At 39.1% G+C, this 15,891-nt stretch overlaps 1 protein-coding gene across 6 annotated transcripts in view; it reads left to right on the forward strand.

The window, feature by feature from the left end:
- LOC138196475 (serine/threonine-protein kinase PAK 3) overlaps positions 1-15,891 on the forward strand; it is a 43,202-nt gene that overhangs the window by 5,425 nt on the left and 21,886 nt on the right. For 4 of the 6 annotated variants that reach the window (XM_069146537.1, XM_069146539.1, XM_069146541.1 and 1 more), the window contains 3 exons: positions 5,995-6,045; positions 7,067-7,132; positions 7,607-7,929. The gene's annotated coding sequence lies outside the window, so the exon portion shown is untranslated. The remainder of the gene's footprint in view (positions 1-5,994; positions 6,046-7,066; positions 7,133-7,606; positions 7,930-15,891) is intronic. The other 2 variants (XM_069146538.1, XM_069146540.1) reach the window with 1 other exon arrangement.

Genomic DNA, 15,891 nt, shown 5'->3' on the forward strand with positions numbered 1-15,891 from the left:
CTATGCGCGGCTGCCATGCACTGATTAATATTGACACGAGGCTTGATTGAGGACAGGCAAGTGAGAAGAGTTAAAGAGTGCAGCAGGTTTTATTCAACACAGAAATGTCAGGAAAGGTGAAGTTAATATGGATACTCTGTGGTTTGTGAATATATATGAGAGGAAACAGCGTGCAAAGTGTGTGTTTGTCCAAGCAATGCGGTTGCATGATAATAAGTGAAACTAGGCTACCCTAATTTCCCCAAAACAAAAATAAGAACATATTGGATTATTGAAGACAAATTCTGTCTGAAGATGTTATATGGTGCAAAATTTTGTCAGACTACACTAATATTGGCATTACAGCTGACCGCTGGCCCAGCCTATCCTTTTTTTATGATACTAATGTCACAACTGAATGTTAAATTAAATTTCTAAGCGCACGCACACACACACACACACACACACACACACACACACACACCTCTCACTAATCCCGAGGTCACTCATTTGCCTCATCCCACCTGTTTTACATTCACAGGTGTGTCCCTGAGCATCGTCTTGGCAGCATCAGAGCTGATGTCCTTGCTGAGTGTTTTAAATTACTTGTGTATTTTCACACTGCTATACTGAATGATAAAGCTGTGTTTCTATGCTGCACTACTAGTAAAATAAAACAGGATCAGAGTTGTTCAGTTGAATGATTTCCATTATTCCCAATCCTGTATATATGAACTCTTACTGACATTCTATAAACATATCCACACAATTTAAGACAAATGTGCAATTTATTAGATGTTATTGTGACCTTTTGGCAGGTCATTTTCATTTTTTACTTTGTCAATTTTTTATTTTTAAATCCCCTGATTTTAAATGAATTATGTTATTTTTTAATCAGCATGGCTAATACCCGACTTCCTCTCTTAACTTTGTTTTACACTATAATAACATCAAACAGTCCAAGATGATTTAAGTGGAAGATGGATTTGTATATGGTAGATTCCACTGTCACACAAATGTCATAATAAAAATCCTCAAATCCTCCTTAAGAATGGATTTACCAGACTGAGTTACAATCCTGACATAGTCCCGTGTTGAATGGTAAAAGTTGCATTTTAAGAAACAAATGTTCAACAGCAGCAATAAGGCTATACATTATACACTTTAGAAGAATACAAACAAATATGTAGTTGTAGTACAGCACTATTATCACCATGTCCCCTGTATCTAGGTTTCACACACATTTCTATAATTTTGGTGAGACTGAATCATTTCCCTGAGCAGCTGTGCAGAAAGATAACTGCATTGTACTGGAAAATTTGTTTTTTAAGGATGTGATTCTCCACAAAGTTAAAATACAACAGTCAATGATAATATTTATTAACATCTTATTTTACCAGCACAAATTTCTCAAATTGGTTTCGCATTACAAGCCATCATTTATTAGATTTACAGGGAACCAGCTGTGTTCACATTAAGCACACCCTACTGGTCTCACAGTCATCAGGGAGAGCAGACTATGATAATGCAAAATGTCAATAAGACCCTCCCCCCTAAACCCTACCCCTCCCCACCCCGCCTCCACACTCACTTGCACGCACCACCCCCATTCTGGTCAGCCACAGATTAACAGTGTGAGGATGAAGGAGTTGTGTTTGATGGCACAAATCATGATCCAAATCATAGCGCAGCAGAATAGATTTCCCCTCTTAGCCCAAGCATCCTGTTTGAAACACGTAACACAGCCTACATTTAAAATCTTGGCAAAACAGCCAAGGTGTTAAGTGCACAACATTAAACCGTGCACTAATCTGTAATTACAGTGCGTGGTTCTCGGCGCTTACATCACTGTTGAGCAGTTTTCGCCCTGAAAAATAAGCAGACTTAATGAGCTCTTGTAGTAACCTATCAATAGTTCACCCATGATCAACAGGCTAGAGCCCTACTAACCTCGATTATATTCCTTTGGGGGGAATCACTGCTGTGCCAGCAGACCCAAAAAGTTTTCGTGATTGTGAGTGTTGCTGCAGCATAGATGAGAGTGACCCATTATCTTTTACGTGCCAAGTTACTAGTGAAGGGTTTACAGGAGTTAATCTGTCAAATGAAGAGCATTTAATACAGCACCCCCTCTGCCACTGTATCAAAACACATCAGGACACTTAGACAAACACAGTATAATTCTGTGTATCGCTGTTTATTTTGTCAAAGATATGTATAAATCAAAAGAGATAACTAATATTTGGATTCTATAAAATATTTTTTATTATCATTTTTAAAATGTACGCTGTTACAGTTGAAATTTACTTTATTTTGTGAATTTTTCATTATAATCGATGCAAATACACACTGTTATAAGGCAAACTAACTTTTTTCAGATTTTTTTACACTACAGTGCAAATTGCATATTGTATATCCATGTTTTCACTGTACAGTGAGCTGATTGTTTTCTGTTTTGTTTTTTGATAGAGGAAATTGTTGGTGGAGTCCCGTGTTAGAAAGACCTGCTCCATCTTAGTAAATCACTCTGAATGAGTCAAATAAGGTGTTTCTTTCATTCTTGAATTTAGTTAAGAAAACTAGGGCATTTCTGCTTTGGATTTATAAAACCAGCAAAACACAAACTTATCATAAAAGTGTGCTTTCCTACACTGTACTGCCTATTTTCAGCATTAACTAAAAGAAAATTGCAGTTATGATGCACTATCAAGCCCAGGTGAAACATTTTATTGATGGCCAGAGAAGAAAGTGAAGTTTGGTTCAATGGGATTTACCTCTACATACTTCCCCTCTTCTCATATATCATAATTTCCTGTGAGTCTTGCAAGTCTCTCTGAAGATTCCCTCTACCTCTGGGCACAGTGAGCTCTGCCATAATATGATAATCTAAACCATCTAGTGATTGACCAGTGCTGTATTTATTTGATTCCAAACCAAAGAATCTGTCATTTCAAACTTCCTACCTCAATTTTGCAGAGCGATAGTCTATATTTTTCTTGAACTGATGAAGAAGGCTCATCAGGAAATGCTGCACAAGCAGTGATGAAATTTAACATTTCATATTGAAAACAATTGTTTTGCGCATAAAAAAAATATAGGACTGATGGAATTTATGGCTGAGTTGCTAAAGCAAATGGATTCACTAACAAATCAAAGAGATTGAATTGGATTGCAAAGCGTCACTGCCATAAAATGAGAAAACCTGTTGAGCATACAAAAAAAAAATCCACCTGACTCCTCCTTTGGCAGGATACTATCCATTTCCCCTGAAGGCAAAAACCTTCAAAGAACTAAAGAACCAATAACAGGTGTCTTTGAATCCATTATAGTACAAAATGAATAGAAACATTATCATGAGACGACATCCATGCGGCATCCATGTGGTGTTGTGTGCATGCAGCATGCTAACATCAGCACGTTTACCAGATTTACAATCTAAGTTAGTATGCGGACATTTGTTGATAAGCTAAATAAAAAGTACAACTGAGGCTAATGGTCATTACTTTTGGAGGTATTTGGTCATAAACCAAATAAAAGGGAATTTATGCCCTGATGATGGGGCTAGATGAAAAGTGCAGGGATCAGCAGAGATGTTACAATTTATCCTGTGGATAAATTAATATTTGTACCATATGTCATGGCGATTAATCAATTAGATGCTGAGGCAGTGCACTAAAAAACAGAAATGTGATACTGTAGGGAAAGTCGGGGCCCGACCAACATCAGCACGACTCATCCTCTGTGAACATGAATGTCTTTACAAGTGATGATCAGAGGTCCATAGTTAATATAGCAGTCTGGACCAAAGTGGTGGTCCGACCAATCAGGCAACAACTTTACCATCTAAAGCCATGCCTCTAGCATGACTGAAAAGCAAGTTACAATTGATTAGATTAGTATTTCCCCTTCTCACCCTTTACAATGGTCTCATGTTATGACAACAACATACATTTCTTAGTAACTGGCTGATGAAAACACTTTTGACATCTCATTCAGAAAAATAAAATATTATTGTGAAGTAAATTATGGGTTGCAAGGCCATGACATACTTTAAATTACTGATAAGTAAAGGTACACAAAGATGCAAATAACAAAATCACTGCACTTTTTTTTTCAAGGAACCTGCTTTTAGGTTGTATAAACATGTAGAGAGCCATTTTCCCGACTCTGCCCACATCACTGGTAAATTCCAGACAGGGCTTATTACAAAATGTCACCACAGAGACATGCTCTGCCTCCAAGGATATTTATAGGATTCATTATATAAACCTGATCACTGACAGCAGCCTATGGATACTAGTAAATCAGGCTCCTCTGTGATGCAGCTGCAAGTTGTCCTGTCAGCACCTGATCTGAGCTTTCACTGCCAAGCTTTAGGAAATGATCTACCTTGCATAATACTCAGTTAAGTTTAAGCAAGCAATAGCAGATATGTAGCAGAATCTTGCATGATTCAGTGCAGCAGTGAGAATGGAGAAAGTATTGCATCAGTAATGACAATATACACGGATCTTTGAGACACAACACTGGATGCAAGCAGAGCAGAAAATATGCGGGTGAATGAGATTTTGTGTTGGTTTTAATTAAAATGTTTTATGTGCTCTCGTTGTGACTCACCATGAGGGAGCAGGTCTGGGTTCAGAGCTTCTAAAGGGCACAGCAGCAACACACGTGGCTGTGAAAGGAACACACTGGTTTTAGTTGAACGTCTGTGCCCTTTTCCAATCATTGTTGCCATCAGTTTGTTTCTTTCCAAGTACAAAATGCCTGTTATTCACATAGACCACATGAAGCACGTTAATCCAGATGAAAGGTATAATCCTTTCTTCCTTTTACTCTTTAAATCTACTTAAATCTACAAAACAAAGCCAGAACAAAAGCAGTGAAGCATCATTTCGTTGGTGCTGTCACACAAACAAGTGTGTGTTGTTTCTTTGTTGGGTGGTGGGTCCAGATTTTGGGCTGGGCCTCATAAATGTTGTGAACTACCAGGACTTTATAACTGTGTATACACTTTATACTCCATAGCATTTACTCTAGAGTGGATGACATAAACACAGTTTAGCACAAAGCTGTGACAGCTTTGGTCCGAGGATCAAAACTGTGATATTTGAGAACATGAATTGATCAATCCTGTGGTGTAATAGTGGCTCAGTGGTTAACAATCACCTCACAAGTGTGAGTTCATCTTGCCGGGCCTTGCATGCTGTTCTGTTTCTATTTCTCTTGAATTATAAAGAATCACAGATCCAACATGTGGACAGTAAAACGAAACACTCTCAAACATTTGTCATTGAAGGTAAAACGAAGGTAGAACAGAGATCCTGCTAATCAATCCCTTTAGCCTTTCAGCTGCTATACCGGACAGTCCCTCATTGTGTCTTGGCTCCATGGCACCTTACCAATGTTTAAAAGCCGTTTAAAAACCTATTTATTTTTACTGGCCTACCCACTCTGATCTTAACGTGGCACTTTGTTGTGTTTTAAAATGTGCTATACAAATACATTTTGATTGATTGATTGACAAATGTTTGAGAGTGTTTCATCTTACTGTCCACATGTTGGACCTGTGATGGACAGTAAACTGGTCCAGGGTTTTTCCTCTCCGTCTACCAAATGCTCCACTGTGAGGCTGGCTATTCATAATTACAGTCATATATACAGAAGTCTTAAGCATAGAAAATTAATAAATTCAATGTTGCTACTGTCTTAAACTCACGAGAGGGTTAGGCTGGAAAGATGCTACAAAAGGAAAGAGCCTTCCTGTCAACCCAAACATTTAGCTTTTTTCTACGCGTTAAAGTTTTTTTGTTATGCTAGTTGTGTTGTCTCAAATTCAGGGGCATTTTGATACTTTACTGTATAAACTGTGCCTCTTTGTCTCTTTATGAGTGAACACTGATCCTTCATGTAGACTGTCAGGACTCAGAGAAAAACCTCCTCTGCTTTAAAATGTTCATGTGGTGCGGATGAAGTGAATTTACGTTTGCATTTTTTTCTCGTCTATGTTTGCAGGGTTTGATCACGTCTCACTTACATGCCTGCAAAGCTGGAGAAAAAAAAAAGGTATGCTGTCAAAACATATGTGCATCTGATTATTCCTCATTGTAAAATCCCCAAGACTTCAGTGTCTCAGGATTACAAAAAAAACAAAAAACTAAAACTATAAACTTCAGACATTTACCAACATTTATTATATTCTGCAGTATTGTTCAAATTATTTGTATTAAAGCTAATTTTTGTCAAGAGTTTCTCAGAAAACATCATCACAAATTATCTTAAAAATCACAAACACTCTCTGATGTGAATAAAAGGATTATAAGGGATATCGCCTCCTTGTACGGTAATCATCAGGTTCTCCATTTGAGAGAACACTGTCACAGAACAGCCATATTACTCTCCAACAAGGAATCGACATTACAGGGGTTGTCAGGACAACCAGCCATGATTCACAGAGCCTCAGATAGGCCTCCACCTTGGGCTAGAAGCACTAGCCATGAGACTGAGCAGATGCTGTGCCAGTCAGCCAATCACAGGTGAGATAGAGAAAAAAGATGACATCATAGGCAAATTAGGGCAAATGCAGTGAGTATTTTGTTTGGTGTCTCCGCCTGCTCATGAACCTGGAGTCACTTTTATGGGCTGGAAAAAAAAAAAAAAAAGAAACCTGTAGGCGTTCGGCAGATACATCTTCAGATTCAGAATAATATCTGTTCTTCTGTTTACTTTTTTTTTTTTTTTTTTGTGAACCAACAAAGCAATAATGAACTGCTGTTATGAAAAGCTGGAGAGTCCATATAAATCTCTCAATAAAACATTTTTAAAACATTTTAGCAGACATTTATATTACACCTCTTGTAAATTAACCCTAAATTAACAGCAACTGCACAATGTTTCTGCAGAAATATACAGATCATTAATACTGTGACCATGATTAAACACCATAATAGTAATCGAATACCTTATAGCAATGAAGAATCTTTATAAATATTAATATTTCAGTTCTGTGCATAGAGAAACTAAATGTTCTTTCCCGCAATAGTTTTGAGGCATGTCAAGTGTTATCAAGTCTCTTTGTGGTTTGTAGAATCTTCAACATCTTAATGTGTCAGCACTGAGCTGAACCTCATCACATGGCAGCAACAGTGAACTGGTAAATAATGATTATTTGGATTATTGTTCATTATATAATTGATATGATAGTAACAATTCACAACACAAAATAAAATTCCTCTCCCATTTACCTCAGATAAATATAAAATTCTGGGTGGTGTTTGCCTGAATGCACACATTTTTTTTTCAGCATGTGATTACTTGTTCACCATATTTAATTTCAGCAAATTATTACTATATTTTTACTATTTATATTCGCTCATATGCTGTATTCTTACCTTTGGTCTACACATGGTGACACCTTCACTATTTTAAGGGAAGCAGTGTATCAAACAAGCTTTTACAGACTTTTTCAGCTCAAATTTTGCACCTTTTCCGATATTGTTTTTATCAGATATGATGTTGTATTAAGTTTCACCAGCCCCGAACCATACCTCTAATATTAAGTGTTATGCAACAGAGACTGTAACTTCTTGACATCTAACACCATCCTCCCTGCCTTCTCTCTCTGCAGGCTTTGCCTGTTAAACTGAAAACCAACTGTGTCTGCCCGTTGGCTGCCTCCTCCCCTAGACCTGCTGCCTGCATTAATATTCAGCCTCTCAGCCAATCGGCAAAGCAGGGTGGATGACATCATGGGCTAGGGAACAGTGAGCAGCCAGTGAAGCATCCAGCCTGCCGAACAAGCTTGCTTTTAGGGTCAGGAACTGGTCTGACAAGAGAATGGCAATCCTGCCTTTAAACTGTCATTAGGACTGTACGGCTGACGATGAATCCACCACGACTCCAGGCCCAAAGGCGAAACACTGAGCAAGAGAATGTGAAGACATATTTCAGGTAATTCCCTCTCTGTGTGTGCATTAAGGGATGTGGAAGGGGGGAGACAGAGGAGGGAGGAGAAGAGAGGAGGAGGAGGAGGGGGAGGCTGTGTATGTAGGGGTGCTTTGTAGCCTTTTATTTTTTCCCTCTTCCTCCACTCTGCATTCTGCCCTGCTAAGGAGGCAGCTGTTTCATCAGCAGTCTGTCCGGGAGGGCGAAATGGAAATGGATGCCTGCATCAGATGGGTTGGATGTGTTTTTAGATCATCACATACCTCCCCCTGCATCACATCATCTCTCTATACACTCCCTTGTGCCTCACAAATTGCATCTTTATTGATGGGGAGGTGTTAGAATCAATGGTGGCATTTGTACGGGCCTTGTGTGTGTGTGTGTGTGTGTGTGTGTGTGTGTGTGTGTGTGTGTGCGTGCGTGCGTGCATGCGTGTGTCTCTGTGTGTGTGTGTGTGTGTGTGTGTGTGTGTGTGTGTGTCAGTCCTGGTGAGATGCAGCAGCTGCAGTGGCAACACTGGAACAAAAAAGAAGCTCTGCTATTTTGAGTCTGTAAACCCGAGGCTGACGGATGAATCTGAGCTATATGTGTTGTGGACGGGGGGGTGTCGGATGGTTAATATGCTGATGGATGCTCTTTTGTTTTCTCTGCACCACCTCACGTATGGTCTCTGTAGAGTGAGCTTGGTTAAGATATGTATTTTATTACAGCAGAGACGTGCCTCCGTGTGCTGACTTTAACATGTATGTGTGTAGCAGCTTCATGGCGGCTGTAGTGACAGGGAGATATACAACATCTGGTCACCTGACTTCATTGGGGATCGGAGTGGGGGTGGGGGCCGGTCCTGTGAAAGCTGAGCCATTCTACCTCAGATTCTTCCACAGCCGTCCGTGACGGAGGAGGATTGAGGAATTGGCCACAGTGCGAGATGAATGTGTGTTTCCTCCTAGAGATGCCTCTTCCAGGAAGCGCAGTCATCTTGTGAAAAGCAGGGCCTGATGGGAGACCTGTTGTCTGGATGTTGCATGGAAGAGGGATGTTAGGGAGTAATGTCAGTGATTGAGGGAGGGTGAGATGATCGGAGGGGAGAATTGGGGGATGGGTTACGGAAGGTGCTACTCCCTGTGAGCCTCGGCCTGCTGTGTTGATATGGATGTGATGCTACTAATCTATCTGTCCAAACCTCCAGCACCATGGCAACCCTCCTCTTTAAAAAAAATAAAAAAATGTTAAGTGGCTAAACCATAAACTGTCCCTTACCCATCACCATCATAGGCCATATACCTTCTACTTTTTTCAGTTTAACACTGTAATTTCATGATCTAAACTCATTTCTAACCACAACACTTGGAAATTTTGTCAGTGCATAAAATAGCTTGTTCCAGTCCAGCTCGTTGCCCAGTGAGCTTTGGCAGAGAAGAAGCCAGACCTAATCTAATGCAGTGTCCCAAACAGAAGGCAGAGATGCTGTGATACACCATTACAGTACAAGTGTTTGGTATTTACACATCCTGCTGTTCAATGGATCTGTGAAACTTTCACTGGATAATCGGTCTCTCGGTCTTCGACGCTAATCTTAGACTCATCACACCTTTAACTACAGAAGTATATCACCGGCAGATGGACAATTAATAACTCTGCATCTTGTATCTCTGTATGGATCTGTTTATGGCTGCTTACCATCAGTAGAAAGTAGTCATGTCTGTGTATGTATGTAGGTTACATGCATATCTTAACAGTATATGCCAGTCAGAGTGTTTGTATATATTTGACTGGTCTAACATTCACAATGCAAGATCCCTTTCAGCAAAACTAAAAGTCAAATTTCACCTGTCTCCAGCATCCTGTTTGTAGTGTAAACACAAATTATGCAGGCAAAACCTAAACATATTGTGTCCTTGCTTTTAATGCAAATGTTTTCAGGACTTTTGCATGACTAGAATAACTAAAACTATCATCGCTTGCATTCTTATTAGTCATATGATTTCACCTGACATTCAAATTAGAGTAAATTACCAAGAATGGGTGAAGGGAGGGAAATATGGAGCGAAAATAATTTACAAATTTATCACTGAAAAGAGATGTGTACATAATCCACATTTTCGATTGTTATTTACACTGGTTTTCAGGTAAGCTATTGTTTTATTGTTTGCATGAAGTGTAATATATGAGGGTATTGCTTTGCCTGCTTAACCAAAGAAATGTGACATTTTCCTTTAATAATAAATTTGTTTATTCTAGCTTGGTTTGTCAGGTAGGTATTTCGTGCAAAGCTAGAAAGAGTACTGTTAGCCTTGCAATACCTTCTTATCTCTTTACCATTTTGATAATTGTACTATTAGCTGTCTGTGTTTCATTTTCTTTCCTTTTATCTATATTTTTAATACGATCATCTGCCCAGGCCTGTGTGACCAAAATAAAGGAGTTAATATCTAATTTTCCACCACATGTGAGCATAACTTGTGCTGCATTTTTAGACGACAGATGATGAAAGATGCCACATTTATTGAATCTCCGAAACAATTTCTTGTTGTTTTTTTTTTTTAGCACACCCGCCTGTTTGTGTCCATGTGTCTTAGTGTGCTGTTCTGGGCTTCCCCATGTTTTCCACTGGTCAGTGAAACCCAACACACACAGCTTCTCTTACCTCATCTCGGCTAACAAAAGCAGTAGACACAGAACCTCATGTTGGCCTGCAGCCTGCTAACTGGGCTGCCTGAAATATGATAGTAGGACACACATTCAACTTGGCTTCCATCTGTTGAGGCTTTAGTCTGGGTGAGTTATGGTGCTATTGTTTCGTGCAGTTATCGTTTAGGACACGTGTTGACAGTTTATGCCCAGTGGCCTCATGTGTGGGGCCTTTGTGTGTGTTTAAGGGCATAGATGTCTCCAGTGGAGCAGTAGACTTGTGGTAGGTGTGTCAGGGCTACAGTCTGTGTGTTGTGGATTAGCATGTAGGATTGGAAGCCATCTGGCCATTTTGTCTCAGGAAGGGGAGGGGGAGTAAGTGAGGGAGATGGATGGAGAGAGACAGGGCGAGAGAGACAGAGGAAACACTCACACACTGACACATTGACACAGCTCCCTCTGTAATCTGCCTACTTGATGTCTGTTGCTACTTAGTGCTTGTATGTGCGGCCTGTATATGTGTTTATCTATTGTCTGCCTGTGTTTGCTACAAATCCACATAGTCCTAAAGACTTGTGTTGTTCTGCGTTTGTCAAATGCAAACTGCAAATAGATAGTTAGAGGAAGGTCTCGGGAGGATTTGAGATTCCAGAAAGCAAGAGGTGTTAAAGCCTTTACAGTAAGATGGATATTCCAGATGGATCGAGACTGCGGAGAATAAAAGGATGAAATGTTCCAGAGGAGGAAGAGGGTTTGGGGGGAGTTAAGAGATGAAGAAGTTTCACTAGGTCAAGAGTTTGCAGAGAGTTGCAGAAGGTAGTATGAACTTGAATTAGTTTGAAGTTTGAAGAGGAACAGGCTGAAGGCCATAAAGTGGGACGAGATTTCGAGCTTGGAAAGACTGCAGATGTTGTTCATAAGCTGACTGTTTTGTCTGTACTTTTATAACAGAAAATTCTCTGATGATTATAAATCCACATTTCAGCCATTTTATGATGCATTCTGTTTTGTATGCGCTGTGTTTTTTTCTGAGGTGAGAGTTTCACTTCTGCTCCAATCACAGTATTTATATTTAACTGGGAGCTTAAATTTCAGCTGAAGGCTGATTTCTGATGTTTGGCTAAGATTTGACAATAACATAACACGATAATACATCAAAAATTCTCAATGTGCTTTCCAAAAACGAAACCCAGACACAACAAAATTATAGAAATCATGTCATGTCCACAGTTTGCTTTTCTCAGCTACATGGAAGTGGAACTACTGAGTGGCAACACGCAGTGTCTCAGTTGATTCGCTGGTTGACCGAAACATGAGTCTCATGCTCGTGTTTGTCTATGCAAAACCATATTGCAGCTCTGTTTGGCAGGGGAAAGGTTAATTGCACAGCCACATATAATGAGAGAAGAGTATGATTATACATTACTATGTACAGAATAACTGTAGAACATGCCACAAAGCCCAAGTTTTATGGATGCAGTGACATTTTTTTCCCCCACATAAAGGATGTCACACTTCACACGGTCTTAAAATTAAATATTTAGTGACCTTTCAAACTTTACCAGAACAAAATACTGCAAAAATGACAGCGTGTACATATCTGAAAGCTGTTTTCACTCGTCCCATGCTCCATTACAATGGGTGCGTTTTAACCCTTTAAACTTGACTCAGAGCAGGTGCACCAGCTGGCGTGGCAGGAGGGAATCTACTCCCCTCTCCGCCTCCAGCTGGCACTCAAACATGCCCACCTATGCCACAGTAAAGAAAAAAAGAAAAATCCTTTGGTGCATTAAAGCCAACGATACAAAATGAGCGGTACTTACCGGTACATGAACATGCAGAAAGTGAGGGCATTAGACAGTAGGCCATCAGGAGAAAGCAGTGTAATGTGGTTGATGAGGGACGCTGGTTAGAAGAGAAAGTAGCCTGTTAGCCATGGTAGGTTTACTTTACCTGGTAGGTCTATCTGACGAGACTGTCTTTAAAAACAAACAAACCCGTAGGTGTTTTGTGCAATCAGCTTATCACGACACAGTTAGTTTTAAAGCCAAGTGCCCTCTAGGGTTGTACAAATACGGCTCATCATCAAACGACCTTTGACCTGACGTGAAATGACTATGACCTCTTAACACTGCATAACATAGTTGCGGCTCATAATGTGTTACGATTACTTGCTGGTATCACGGAAACAATCCCAATAGAAAGTCATTTAGGATCCTTCGACGTGGTAGCAACAAGGATGTGAGCTGGAGAAGTCACACACATCAGATATAATGTGAGTTTTTCCCTGTTGTCAACCGTGAGCTGAGACAATTTGTTTAAAACTATTTATTGTTGCCATGACGACAACCACAATAATAAACTCAGATATGCTTGTAGTAAAGGTAGGCTGAGAACATGTTAGTCTGAAGGAAAGTCAAGTCACAGTCAAACTCTTGCTTGTCACTTTGAAAACTAATATATTTTTGAGTATGTTCATTTCATTCTTATGTATTGGATTACAGCCACCAATATGAGGCATAACTATGTCGAAAATTGTATTAAGTATTCAAGGTTTTGAGCATCCCTGTGGCCTAGTGGTCCAAGACCCATGAATTATGACTGCAACATCTTTGATTAGATTCTCCTGTTTCCTGTAATACTCCACCACATACTAGCAAATAAACCATTTGAACCATATCATCAACAACCATAAACTTCTTCATCCATCTTTGTGTCTTTATTTTGGGCACAAAATCATGACAATTTATGATTACTGCTTCAGGAATCTTAAATGCAAGTTTAAGAAAAAAAACGTGAATTCCAAAATTACCCTGCATGTTGAGATATAACAAAAAAAAATACTTTGTTGTGTCTTGTGTCTGATATGTTTTTTTTACATGAAAAAGAGTTCTTAAACTGACATCTATACCTCCTCCCTCATTGAAAAATACACAAGTGTAATGTCTCTTAAATCACTTAAAAGACGATCCTCAGTGTTTGTGTTATCCAGTTTACACAGTGCATTTGTGTAATTTCTTTATTGGACCAGGACTGGCTTTAGAACAACTTGTGATGTTAAAAATCCTCCTCGCAAACTAAGATTTTTAGGTGAGCGCAGAAAAACATTACACTTTCAACAGATGAATCTCCAAACAGTGAAACTCTGAACATACATCCTTCAGTTCGAGGAGGCTCGCACAGGCAGGAGACATAACACTTACCAAAACCTACATTTCAGGAGGGACTAACAAATGTTCTTGAAAATGAGAAATGAGGAAGCTCATCCTGTCAGGGAGAATAGTTTCCTGATAAATGGGCTCTGCCAGGCAGGAAATGCCCATATGAATAAACTACCAGCTATAGACATGTGCTTTGAATAAAATCAAGTCTCTCTGTCAGAAGGAATGATCTCTCCAAACAGACGGCCAGTCATGTAACGAGGCCTAAAAATACCATCGCTCATTTTATCATGTTTTGATAACGTTTGTCCACCTGACAGAATGAGCTGATGTTTTTTGTAATTTTTAACACATCCAGATGAAAATAATAAAATGCTTTAAGCACTTTTATTATGCTGGTGGCTTGTCAAGAAAGACACCTCAAATTTACTGAACACAATGTGCAGCAGTTTAGTCAGCTCTGACTGTTCGATAGCTTTACTTTAATGTTGTTAACTTTTGCTGCTGACATGTCATTATCCCAAAAAACATGTGCACAGCTTATTAAATTACCTCAGAAAACACCTGCCAAAAGTAATTCTGCAATGTTGACACAAAAATCTACTGAAAATAGAAAAGTAACGTGACGGGTTTGAGAAAGGAGAGTGTATGTGTGTGTGTCTGTCTGCATATCCATGTGCATGAGAGAGCAGCACTAGAGCAGGTTCACCAGAACTAAATATTAAATGACAGAGCGAGCTCTCAAGCCTCCCCTGCGGAGGAGTTGGGGAAAGGATGATGCCTGGTAAAATGAGAGTCATGGTGGAGTGGAGGCTGTGGGGACTAAATGGGTCCTCAGTGTGGACTAACCTGATTTTTTTTTTCCTGCTCTGTTTTAAATATGAGGGAGGTTATACCACAGGGTTATTTAACAGAGAGCAAGTCAACGAGGGGGAAGTTGTGTGGTAAGATCACCGAACCCTCTAAATATGATACAGTAATTAGCTACTGAAGAGAAAATAAAGCAGGTTCTGTATCACCATGCTTTTCCAATCTCATTAGTGTTGTGCTAATTAGAATTGGACAAGATCAATGTTGATCTTCACGCAGCCAAACAAAAGGTGCATTGCAGTCATCTAATTTGGATGAAATGAGTGAGAATAATGTGTAATCTGGATTTATATTACTGGAAAAAAAACAACTTCAACTTCTACCCTGATATATTTAATCTTCTGAGTTTACAACCTAACGTGATCTTTTAAAAAAAAAAAAAAAAATTGTTGTTGAAAATGTAGCTTCAGGATAACCTACTTTTACTGCTGAGTATATATTTGTCATCTGTGAACAATCAAAGTAGAGCAGTTATTTATAGTAAACATGGAAGGTAAAAATTCACTAGAATGTGTAAACTATACAGTATTAACACTGAACTAGAGTTTCCTAGACCGTCTGGACAAAATGCGATGATCTCATGAAACAAGATTACACAGACATCTTGCTGCTGGCTAATAATAGATCATTGGTTAGTGATTAGAGATGCTGTGTCTAAGATAAAACATCATAACAATGGACAGAAAAAACGTAAGTGTTTGTTGTCAGGTTCTGCCTTAGAAAAATAATTTGACAGGAAAATATGTGTATCAGCAGTTTGTCAGATGTCTGAGGATCTATTGGGTCAGTGTGAATGGATATTTAAAGTGGAAGAGCAGCTATTCCCTTCATTTAGGTTTGCCTTTGATATTGTGTAATCATGCTCTAGTTGGCATATTATGAACGGGTATAAGCCTTTTATACCAACACAATTATTGTTCATGGCTCTCCCTCAAGGCGTGTGTATCCCTAAAAATAGAAGTTGGAATTAAAAAAAGTTTGATTTTGGCATTTTGTTTGTTGTAAGGAAACATGTGATTCTACTGCTGTGAAGCAATAAACAAACAGTGAAAGAAATGATGTCACTCTTTATGAAGGGAGACAACTGAATCAATGTTTCTGAGTATTTAATGAAGCTGTTATCAAGCTCCTGTTCAAGCATTATTAATATATTATTCAGTGTATTTTACCTGTATTGATTAAGAAATGTAGCAGAAATCTTGCAATAGTCAAACTTTCCCGCATGAAGTATCAAACAGGAACTTCTGTCCTTGCAGTGAACTCAATTAAATTTGAAATAATAAATACATTTATGCTTGAGATGGGA

This window comes from Embiotoca jacksoni, unplaced genomic scaffold (assembly GCF_022577435.1).
Source record: "Embiotoca jacksoni isolate LCO1_2020_lvr unplaced genomic scaffold, fEmbJac1.0.p SCAF_13, whole genome shotgun sequence".
Taxonomy (NCBI): domain Eukaryota; kingdom Metazoa; phylum Chordata; class Actinopteri; family Embiotocidae; genus Embiotoca; species Embiotoca jacksoni.